The sequence below is a fragment of the Myotis davidii genome, unplaced genomic scaffold, assembly GCF_000327345.1.
Source record: "Myotis davidii unplaced genomic scaffold, ASM32734v1 scaffold65, whole genome shotgun sequence".
In the NCBI taxonomy this organism is placed as follows: domain Eukaryota; kingdom Metazoa; phylum Chordata; class Mammalia; order Chiroptera; family Vespertilionidae; genus Myotis; species Myotis davidii.
In genome coordinates, this window is record NW_006297833.1 from 498,950 (window position 1) to 511,657 (window position 12,708).

A 12,708-nucleotide genomic window follows, 5' to 3' on the forward strand; every position below is an offset into this window, starting at 1 on the left:
CACTTTTCAGAAACCGGTTTCAGCAAACCTAGGGTTCTTTCATCTCACTGTTGTACTATGTGAACACAAAATCACCACTATTTAGTCACTGTCACACTGATGACATGTGAAGTGTTCTGGATTGGGTGGGGTAATGGGTTCACAGGTATTCATTATATGACATTCGTTATACCAAATATTATATTTAAAAGGCAGCATTCTCTGAAGAAGGATGACACAATGAAATTAGATTTTATTAAACCCAGCTCTTACAAAAGAGTGGGTTTTAGTTTAGGACTCGCTATGTCCCTAAAAACACTACACAGTTTCAGAACACAACTTAAAATCACTGATGTTAGAGACCTGTTGCTGCTACTGCTTGGACAGCCCCTTCGGCCGCCTTTGCAGTTGTCTCACCAGTAGGTGGCGCCCTAGGACCACTGGTTTTTAACGAACCCCAGCCATCAGGCCTGACTTCATTACTACACCCTACACCTGAAAAGGCACACTTTGAGCAGAATTAAAGAAAAGTTCAGTCAGTTGATTAGAAAGGAAAACAACCGTCTATAGACATAACTTCAATCCATGTATTCCGCATTCGATTGTTTATTGACTATGGTAACAACTGTGCATTTTATGTGTATTATTTACCACATTCCTGACATTTACTGAGCAGCCTAATGTCAGATTCTGTTGTAGGATCTGGTTTTTGCCACTCTGTTCTGGAGTGCTTTCATCTACACGTGGAATTGACTTTTGAACTTCTTGGCCCACCTTCTGTGCTGTGTTGTCTGAGCCTGGATTGGCTTCCTATATTGAAATAAGAAGTCTATTTCCTGGCGATATTTTTGGAGTAAGAAAAACACCCAGGGCTGTTTGGCCTGCAGCGGGAAGATGTCCCGGGTGACCTCTTATCGCAGTTCCAGCCCTTCAGTTATCCGCCTTCCTTTCTGTCCCTCCTCCCCCACCACTGCCGCTTGTGTTTCTTCCTGATCTTCTTCCGTCTCCTTCTTTCATGAAGGACTTTCTTAGTAACAGATTCATCTGGCCTTCTCTATCATTCCCACTATCATTTTTGTTGAAAATATATGTTTCTTCCTATGCCACAATCACCATCAGCAACAACAACAACAACAAAAAGTGAGGGGAGATTTCACCTAAAAAACGACATCTTTTTAGCTCCTAGGGGATCAAACACGTATTAAATTCCAAATTCTCTTAATGAGGCAGAAAAGGCTATGATGATTATTTTTTGTGGTAAAATATACATAAAATAAAACTTCTCATTTTAACCATTTTTAAGTGCACAGCTCTGTACACTTACGTACATTCATGTTGTTGTGCAACCAGCATGCATCCTCAGAACTTTTCCATCTTGGCAAACTGAAACTCTGCCCGCATTAAACACCAATTCCCCATTCATTCTTCCTCGGGCCCTGACACCCATCATTTTACTTTCTGCTTTTATGCAGCAGACTACTTTAGGTATCTCATATAAGTGGAACATACAGCATTTGTCTTTTTGTAACTGGCTTGTTTCACCTGACAAAATGTCTTCAAGGTTACATTGGCACTTACTGATACATGCATCTGAGAGCTGTGCTAATGACTTGACATGTGTTGTTTCATTTAACAAATTGTGAAGTTGGACCTTGTTCTGTAGCCATTTAACAGACAGTGAAGACGAAGGCGTAGGAAGGTTAGACTCATGGAGGTACTAAGTGCAGGCCTGGGATGGAGCCCACCCTGCCTGTCTCCTCACAGCCACACAGCCTCTGAGCTCCTTCCTGAAGCCCTTCGTCTTGCTTTGGCTCAGTCCTCAGCCAATGAAAATGGTCTGGTAACAGCAAGATTATAGGGTTTCCAGCTTCCTGTTTGCCTCAGATTATGAATGTATATGTTGGAAAGCAAGCTGCCTTTCTGGCGTCATATGAGAAAACACTCCTGCATAAAGCTCCATGCACAAAAAGCTAACAGCTATAGTTGAAGGGAGCAGAGACATGCAATGTTTCAACTAAGAAATGGAGAAAAAATTTAACTGTCTATTTAAGAACTTTTCTCTAACCCTGGGCAGAGAGCGCAGCTGGTTAGAGCATTGTCTCTTTGCACCAAGGTTTCTGGTTTGATCCCTGGTCAGGGAACCAACAAATGAACGAATGAATGGGTGGCACAGAAAACTGGTGATTCTCGCTCTCTCTCTTTCTAAAAGAATCAATAAATACAATATTAAAAAAGAAACATTCTCCATGTACTGCTAAAAGTCTCTTAAAAGAAACATTATAATAAAGTCAACTATAATATTTTCAGCAATCAGAACATAAGAATCATATCTTGTATGGTTAAACACAAATCTGGAGGCTAATTATATATAAGTTAACTTAAAAAAACTAGCTTTTGATATATAATTCATATAGCATACAAGCCAGCTATTTCTAGTGTATAATTCAATAACTTAGCTTTTTGCCTGGGTAAAAATTGCCTTACCTCTGACCACCTTACGTTACTGTGATTGCTCTGATTGGCAAGAGTCAAACCGGGTAAGTGAAGCCTCAGAGAGTTCTGTGGCATCATGAGCTGCCATATTAGTTCCATATGAATAATTGGGTTTTTGTCAGTGTTGTTTCTATATCCATGACTATTTAATTCCTTAATCTTAGTGTCTTAAAGGTTCATGTGTTGTAGGTTATTTGGCATTCCATTATTACATGATAGAACAAAATAAAGGAGGTTGGGAGGGGGGAAGTTAGGGGACTGGGTGAAAAAGGTGAAGGGATTAAGCAAAAAACAAACAACAAACAAAAACCCCTCATAGTCCTGGCTGGTTTGGCTCAGTGGATAGAGTGCCGGCCTGCGGACTGAAGGGTCCCAGGTTTGATTCTGGTCAAGGGCACATGTCCCGGTTTTGGTTTTGGGCTTGACCCCCCCAGTGGGAGGTGTGCAGGAGGCAGCCAATCAATGATTACCTCTCATCATTGATGTTTCTATCTCTCCCTCTCCCTTCCTCTCTGAAATCAATAAAATTTTTTTTAAAAAAAAAACACCCTCATAAACCCAGGATGGTGATTACTAGAGGAAAAGGTTGGTGGGGGAGGTAGAAAAGGGTAAAGGGGAGATGGTGATGGAAGGAGACTTGACTTGGGGAGGTGAACACACAATACAATATACAGGTGATGGATTATAGAATTATAATTTTATTGACCAATGTCACCCCAATTCATTCAATAAATTTATTTTAAATAAGAGGCAGTTAGCTTTCCAGTCTGCACCAGAAATGCAATGGCATCAGTAGACAGCCCTTCCTACCAGGTGTGTCAGCATTTCCTGGAGCCCAAGCATATTCCACTTGCAAATGCAGATGTCTATCTCCTGCTGCTGCGAGGAGTGACCAGCCCCGGGCTCCACGCCCCAGGCAGGAGTTGCTGGGAGGGAGGGGAGACCCTCAGCGTGCAGAGATAAGAGAAGGAATGGAGAGGGGCCAGGCAAAAAGGGGCGGGGGGACAATGGAGCCAGGTCCCCCTTCTTCCTCAGCTTCTGCTCCATCTTCTTTCCCAGTCACCCAGAGCCTAGAGTAAGGCTGGGGGGCCTGGACAGGCGGTAGTGTGGGCCCTTTCCGCACAGCGTACCTTGGCATTGCAGGTGCTGCACAGGTCAGCGCTGGAATGAACCAAGGCCCAGGGCGGTGGCGGCAGCAGAAGGGGACAATGTGGATACTGGGCTGTTAACTGGGTCTGTGGCAAAACTTTGGGGCAAGGAAAAGACTGTGTGACTCTGGAGGCAAAAGGAAAAAGAAAGAAATTCTGAGGTTGGCCCAACAAAGAGATTGTAATAGGACATGTTGCATTAGCCAACACCTAGGTAGTGCTATGTAATGGAGCGTTTTAAGCACCTTGGTATGTTTATTTACTTAACTTTGTAAAAATTCTATCAGGTAAATACTCTTATGATCTTTATTTTACAGACAAAGAAACTGAGATACAGAAAAGTGCAATGACTTGCCAAATGTCAGATGGTGGCAACAGAGAAGATCAGAACTCTCCTGGGTCTATGCCAGTGATGGCGAACCTTTTGAGCTCGGCGTGTCAGCATTTTGAAAAACCCTAACTTAACTCTGGTGCCGCGTCACATATAGATTTTTTTTGATATTTGCAACCACAGTAAAACAAAGACTTATATTTTTGATATTTATTTTATATATTTAAATGCCATTTAACAAAGAAAAATCAACAAAAAAAATGAGTTCGCGTGTCGCCTCTGACACACGTGTCATAGGTTCGCCATCACTGGTCTGTGCTGTCTCCCCAGCCACAGGCTGGCAGCAGCAGGCGCTCTGCGGGATGCCGTGTGTTCCACACATGATAGGGTTGTGACAGGTAGTGTTAATATTCTATAGCTTTCTTCACACTGAAGGCAAGATTGGTAAATGGCACCAAATTTTCCCTTTTGCAAAACAAATTTCATCAGTTTCTTTTCAAGGGCTGAGGTCTCTGCCATTCTTCAGTCATGGCTTTGGCCCAGGTAGTCAGGGTGAGTCCTGGCCTGGGACACATCTACAGAGTGAGGACAAAATCTGTAGCTGCTGACAGATTGTCACAGACCACAGTAGAGGCAGGGCACTACTGTCACCTGCACCTTACAGGCCACAGGGACAAATGTGATTTATTGTTAACATGGTTGCTCTCTCTTTGAATTTGATTCAGATGGCAGCAAATGTGTAGCAGGATTGAGCCTGCAACCAAGGTACATGCCCTTGACTGGAATGGAACCTGCGACCCTTCAGTCTGCGGGCCGATGCTCCAACCACTGAGCCAAACTGGCTAGGCTGCGTTTTAATTTGAACAGAAAATTGCAATATCTTTATTTTTAAAATCTGACTTCTCCTTTTCTTTGACTTCATCTTCCACAGTATTTTTGTTTTCAGTATCTGTGAAAGATATGAGGGTGAAAGCTAATCTATGTGGTTATTTGGTCAACTGAGTCACCCCACAGGATTCATTGGCAGCCCGCCGCAGGCACGGTTCTAGGTCCCCTGTTTAGTGAACATTTACTACGTACCTATTGTGTTAAGCATTTGAGATACAGAGAAACAGTAAAATACACTACCTGTCCTCCGCAGCAGCAACAATAGGTGGGAAATCAAATTCCAAGGCGGTTGACGTGTGACCTGTCTTCGAGGTTCTCAGGGAAAACTTCCTTGGGAATAATGTTGACATTAAAATGTTAATGACACTGAAACTGTATAGAGTGAATGCACGAAATACGGCCCCCCCCCCCCCTGACAGTGGAAACAGTTTGACTGGAAATGTTTGCCACACAGATCTTCGCTCCCTGGATTAGAACCCTTAGCCTGTGTTTGCTCATTACACAAGTCCTCTGGCTGGCTTCTCCCGAGGCATTGAAAACATGCCAGCCTGGTGTCGCCGGAAAAACAAGCTTGTGTGTTCAGCAACTGCAGCCTGGTGAGCGGAGCCACGATCACCCACTCAGCGAGCGGGCGGCCAACGTCCCGCTGCCTGCAGCGATGGACATGGAGAAGGTCAACTCCATGGGCTTCCGAGAGTTCGTGGACGTGTTTGGGAATGTCATTGAGAGATGCCCTCTGATTGCAGCTGCTGTTTGGTCCCTGCGCCCGTTCTCTGACTTGGAAGACTTGGAAAAGCACTTCTCTGCCTTTATTGATGCGCTGCCACAGTCAGGTAAGGCTCCACAGACTGAGGGATTCTCCACAAGGGGTTTCAACTGTTCTTAGCAACACATAGTGAGATCTGTTTGGTTGGTTATAATTGATATATTTATTTAGCTAATTTTATTGTAAGGGTCACTAAGTTTCCTTAAAATTAGAAAATGGGAGCCAAACACTTGCTAGGTGTTAGGCCAAAAGTCAAAGGAAAGAATGTACGTTGGCTCAGGGAGAGTGGCTGTTAAATATTAAAGCTCTGAGGTCATGAGGAAGAGGATGGGCCTCACAGAGGCCCGGAGGCCGAAGGTCAGGCTGCGGGCCTACCCTCTTTCAGCTGAATGTGCTCACTCTGGGAATGTCCTGTATGCAGGGGAGAAGACGGGTCGATATCAGAATATCTCAGGAGCCCAGGGGAAAGAGCAAATGGCTGACGTTTTTATCAGAAAGGGCCAGTTTGGACTGGATTGCTGAGGAAAGTAAACTCATTCAGATCAGCTTCTCCCGGGGGGAAGTAAAGGAGGAAAGACAAAAATCTGAATGAATTCCTCTGGAGAAAGGGAAAGAATTTGTTGATTTCTGCTGGGTAGGGAGAGAAAGGGAGGCACTTCAGGATGTAGGGTTAAATGCGAAGGTTTAGGCAAACCCCAAGTGACAGCCTCACAGGGATTTAGAAGCCAAGGGGGCCGCCTTGATACCCTTCAGAGAGGCCTGGGACTGATGAGCATAGGTGTCGGAAGCCTTGCCTGGGCGTTCAGGTCACCCCCAGCGCCAGTTCTGCCCACCAAAGTGGCCCCCTAGGCACTCGCATTCACGCAGGGCTCCACGCCAGCGAGCCGGGTTCTTACCCAGGTAAAGTTTGAGAATAGGTGGAGATAGTTTTGTCCCCAAGACCTCTAATCATTCGCTTTACCAGATAAAACTGCATGCCCAGGAGCTGAAGGGAGGGGAGGGGGACCAGGGCTGCCTTCACAGGGGCCCTTCCACAGAGATCTGGGCAGGGAGGCAGAACTCATGCTCTCCTCTCTTCCACCATGAGGCCAACACACAGAGTCTTGCCTGTCTGTCCAGGGCTTTGACATCTGGGTAATTTCCCATTGTCAGCTGAACAACGCCCTAGTAAGAAACTCATTTTAATTCAGTTTAAGCACGTCCGGGAAGAGTGGAGGACAGAAAATCAAACTGGCAGAAATGTGGGGGCCATGTTGAGACCCATTTCTCAGGGCCTCCCCAAAGCTGAGCTCTCCCCTCCACCACTGGGCTCAGGCCTTAGGGGAGCTGATGGGCACTGGAGCCTTGTGACTGATGGCCCCCAGGAGCAGCCAGCCCAGAGCCTGCAGAGCAAGCTGGAAAAAGCAAGGGACCTTAGGAGCCCATGTTCAAAATGTCTGGCAGGAAAATGGATGAGGCCAAATTCAAGTCTTCTAAGCCAGAAGGGAAATGATTTTTAAAGGGTGTGAATGCCTTAGGAATGACTTTGTTTTTCTATCAGGAAAAGAAAAAGAAAAAAAGGGAGGAAAATCCCATCACCTGTCTCAATACCCACAGAGGTGGTAGGGCTGGGGAATGAATGTATTGAGAGAGAAAGCTATGATGGCCTAAATAATTGCAATCTATTATTCACTGGCTTCAACAGTTATTCAACATTTGTTTGGATTTTACTCTGTACCAGGAGCTTAGATAATGCAATAAAAATTCCCCCATTTCTGTCTTCTTTCCCACCGGCAGTCACCCCAACCAACTTGACCAGAAGCTCTAGTGAAGGTTAGTTATGTCTAGTTAAGGCATCTCTCTGCTGGTGGAGCCTGCTTGTCAGCCCTGGCCTGGTGGCCACGCTTCTCTGGGACAGGCAGCTGGCAGCAGAGCCTCAATGCAGTCTGGGTGGCTGCTGCATATCTAATCACCTTAATGACATCAGAGAGGTGGTATTAGCAAAGTAATAATAATAACAATAGTTAAAAGGTATTCAACCTTTACTATCAGTGTGTTTCAGGCACTTTTCCAAACACTTAGCATTTGTTAACTCATTTGACCCTCATACTAATCATATAAAACAAGTATTATTGTTATGTCCCCATTTTAAAGAGGAGAAAACTGAAAGGAGGAGAGACTAAGTAACCTGATCGAGGATACATAGCTAGAAAGCGGCAGATCTGGGGTCCAAGCGCTGACAGTCAACACAGCAGCCTTAGAAGGATTTTTCCAGAGAATCAGAAACAAAGACTAGAAACAGTTTCTAGGAGTTTTATTCATTTGTTTACTAACACGTTCAATTAACATAAATGCTTGATGTCACAGATCCCGTTTTATTTAAATAATCAAATAAAATGGGATTTACTGCATAGTCAAGTTTTATTCCTTGAATAGTAAGGAACGATATAACGAACGTATGTCTTTATATCCTAAAACTAAAAGGGAGTTTAATTTTTTTTCATCACCCAAGGATATGCTTTTTTATTGATTTTAGAGAGAGGAAGGGGGAGAGGGAGAGAAACATTGAGCATTTGCCTCCTACATGCTCAGCAACTGGGCATTGAACCTGCAACCTGGGTATGTGTGCCCTGACAGGGAATTGAATCCACCACCTTTTGGTGTACAGAACTATGCGCCAACCAACTGGGCCACACCGGCCAGCACTAAAAGGCACTTTAAAGAGCTGTGCAGGCTATGGTGATCTTCCTGGTCAAACATCTGTTTTTAATGATCTAAGAAAATTCTACCATTAGCAGGAAACTGAAATCCTGTTTCTTGAGTAAACAAACCAAGGTTGACAATCCATAAAGATCATCAGCCAGTAGGTGGCAGTCCAGGATTAATATTTGGCTCCAGCAATAATTGGGTAAGTATCCTTTCTAGCCAACCTCTGGATTTCCAGGAGAGGGGAATAGCAATAGTAAAGGGAAGAAGGTTGAAACACACGCACACTCTCACACACATGGCCAATAATGAACCAGTTCACTATTGATTTGTGTTAAAAATCAAAGAGCAATTAAACAGTTATAGTAGAGTTAATCGTGCTTCTCTGTGGAATTTCAGAATTGAAATTTGGCATAATTCATTATTTAATACTCACTTCAAAACATAGTTTTTGAATTAGTAGAACTACATACTAACAAATCCCTTGAATGTAGGCTATAAGGTAGATGAAACTATTAAAGAGATGAGACTGTCAAAAAAATATATTTTAAAAACTCTTTCCCAAGAGTGAAGTATTGGTCAATAAGTACTTATAGAGTGGCCCTGGCTGGTTAGTTCAGTTGGTTAGAGTATCATCCTGATATGTCAAGATTGTGGGTTCGATTCCTGGTCAGGGCACATATAAGAATCAACTAATGAATGCACAAATAAAAGGAACAGCGATCAATGTTTCTCTCTCCTCCCTCTCCCTTCCTTCCTCTATTGCTCTCTAATATCAATGAATAAGGCCTAGCCAGTTTGGCTCAATGGATAGAGTGTCGGCCTGTGGACCAAAGGGTCCCAGGTTCTATTCCAGTCAAGGGCACATACCTTGGTTGCAGGATCCTCTCTGGCACAGGGCCTGGACAGGGCTCATGCAGGAGGCAACCAATCGCTGTTTCTTTCACATTGATGTTTCTCTCTATCTTTCCTTCTCTCTTCTACTCTCCCTAAAAAATCAATGGTAAAATATCCTCCGGTGAGGATTAACAGCAGCAACAACAAACGAGGGGGATTGGTTAAATAACTTGAATGAATAAAAAGTAAAAAACTGGGAATAGGAACAGTGACCAAGACAAGTCCCTGCCTCAATGAGTTTACATTCTAGTAAAGAGAGACAGAATTAACATCCTATATAATAAAAGGCTAATATGCTAAGTGTCTGAACGTTTGACCAATTGTCTTCCCCCTGATACACACTGCCCATCAGGGGGAAGACACTCCTACCAGTAGGTTAGCTAGCTGCTGGGGTCCAGCCTATTGGGACTGGGTGAGATGGGCCGGACATGCCCTGGAGCCCTCCTATGGTCCCTCCCCAGCCTCTAAAACATTTCTTCTAATTAATTTCCTTTCAATGTGCATGAATCCATGCACCAGGCCTCTAGTAAATAAATAAGATCATATCAGATTCTAAAACGTATTAGAAAATATGTACCATTGTAGAAAATACATAATAAAAGAGCTCTTTCTTAAGAAATTATATTTGAGTTTAAAACCAAAAGATGAGAAGGAAGTAGTCAAATATCTAGGATATCACTTTAAGAAAAAGAACCTGAGACTTTTGACACTTGGTGGGTACAGAAAGACCAAGGTGACTGGAGAATAGTGAGAAGTGGAGGAATATGAGGAAAGAGAGGTCAGGTGGAGGGACTGCTATAGTAATAAAAGTGAGAGGTGGTAGTTCTTTGGATGAGGACTAAAGGAGGGGAGATGGAGATGTATGGCTGGATTCTCAAAATAGATTTTAGAATTAGAGCCAACAGGTGTTTTGGATTTGTTGGGGAAAGGCAGGTCAAAAACTAAGAGAAATTAAGGATAACTCCTAAGTTTTTAGTCTGAGCAACACGGTGGGTGGTGGCACTGTTTTCTACAATGAAGAAGACTTAAGAATTGAGAGGACAGGATGGAGAATGGGAGTTTGTTAAGTCTGAGATGCCTGATAATCACCTGGATAAAAATACAGTGTGTTGAGGTGAACCATAACGAAGGTACTAGATCTGGGTGTCATCAAAGACTTGATGGCATTTCAAGCCATGGGATTAGATAAGAACGCGTAGTGAATCATTGTAAATATAGAAGGGAGAAGATGTGAGTCCTGGGTACTTCAGTGTTAGTAATCTGGCAGAGCAAGAACCATTAGTGACAGTAGGCTAGTGATGGTTATCTTTCAAGAAGGAGAGAGGGCCAACCCTGGGAAATACTCCCAAAGAGGTTTCAGGAAAAGAGGACAGCACTGGTCATGGGCTTGGGCAAGATGTCCATCATCTGTGCCCTTAATGAATGCAGCCTGGTTGGTGGGTGGTAAAGTGAACCTGGAATGAGAGGTGAAGAAGTGGAGATACTACATAGAAAGCTCCTATGAGTTGTTGTAAAAAGGAGCAGAGACACGGGGAGAATCTGGAAGACATCAGGGACTAATAAAGGGATTTAATTTTGTTTACGGGACACGTGATTCTAAGGCATGTCTATGTGTTGATGATAAGGCAGCGAGTTGAGGAATAGAAATTGATGTTTGAAATGGCAGTCTTTGAGATGGACAGAGGGGCTGGCTTCAAGAACACCACTGGAGAGGTTGATCTTCCACAGAAAGAACAGATGATCCGTTGTACCAAGAGGGAGCACACACTGGTTGGCACAGATGTTGGAACACAGGTAGATTGGAAAGAAGTTTTAAGCCAATTGCCTGCTCTTCAGTGGCCACTAATGCCTGCCCTGTCTTCCCCTATTGGGACAAAGAGTGCCAGCTCTCTGTTCCCCTAGGAATTCTTAAGATTTCATGACTTGTGGCAGCAGCAACAATAATATCCACACAGACATCTCTACATGTGACATGCCAGTGGCATAGGCAGTAGGTCTAACATTTTGGAAAAGACTAAAGAGCAGGCAACATTGAAATGGCCCTGAGAACCACTTTGGCATTCCAGGTGGGAGGACCTGCAGGACTGAGGCGGGGAGGTAGGAAGTGCCAGCCCCGCTGGGGTTTCACGCCAGGCCTGGGCGTTCTGACAGGGTGCAGCATCGGAAAGGGTACCGAAGCTTTGGTGCAAGCCAGGGGTCTGGATCAGAGCCCTCTTGGGCAGCAGTAAAGGGCTCAGTGGTTTGGGGCAATAAAAACAAGACGACATCAGTTTCTATTTCTTGCAGCTTAGGTGTTCGTGTATGTAAGTTCCAGTTTATTTTTTAGTCTCTTTTCTTCTTCCCTTTGCTCTGCCCCTTTTCTCAGCCTCCTTTCTCTCCCCCTGCAAACAGTGGGAAGAAAACACATGCTTAATTCTAGGCAAACATTAACCCCAGGCGATATTTTTGAGAGAGAAGACAAACCCAGGGGAATAAGAAGAGAGGAGCAAAGGCAGGAGGAAAGAGGCATGTGGGTGTGTGCGGGACAGTGAGGGGAGTCCCTTCGGGGTAGAGTAAGGAGACAGGCCCTGCCCCCACACCAGGGCCCCCTACTGTGCCCAAGCTTGAGCTGGGCTGGGCCTGGGAGAGTAAGAAATAGGGGGAAGGGAAGCTGAGAGACCTGGGGTCAGGTGAGAGGACTAGGGATCGGTCCCCTCTACTGGAGGCTGCTTTGAAAATCTGAATATGCAAGGAGGGAATACGGGGCGGGGCCTGCCAGGTGGGAGGGTTCCCCCCACCCCAGCCTAGTCCTCTGAGGGTCCTGGGGCTGGGTGAACGCACAGCGGATCCAGCAGCTGCGTGGCACAGCCAGCCCTGACTCAGGGCTTGGAGGTTAGCAGGTAGGGAATTTAACATGTACATTTTCACACCACCTGGATGGGTGGGATGCAGAAAGCGGGGAAAGAACCACCTCCTGTTTGCAGGACCTGCGGCACAGAGCCCTTGAGAGCGGTGGTACGGAGGTGGGATTATTGGTGACATGGGTTTCGTTTTAAACTCCCCTTAACCTTGTAGAGGCAGCTAGTGCCTCCAAAATGTCCCATGATTTGGAGTTCAGGTGCGATCAGCTACTGGCTAAGTGACCTTGGGGAGGTCACCTAACCCTTTCTGGGCCTCCATTGAATCCTCTCTTAAATGCAGATGTTCCCCCACAGTTCTCCCCACCACTCAGGACTGGCGTAATCTGGCGTTCGATTGTGTAATCACAATCATTCTTTAATTGGGCAGAAATTATAAAGTTTGAGTAAAGGGATGTTTACATCACAACGAAGAAGGGTTTTAAAATGTTTATTTATTGATTGACGTAGAGAGAGAGAGAGAGAGAGAGAGAGAGAGAGAGAGATTGTTCCAGTTAGGTTTGCATTCATTGGTTGATTCTTGTATGTGCCCTGACCCGCCTCAGAGTCTGGAGATAGTGCTCTAACCAGCTGAGCTACTCGGCCAGGATGAGGAAGGGTTTCTATGACCGCCCGCCCCCCCCC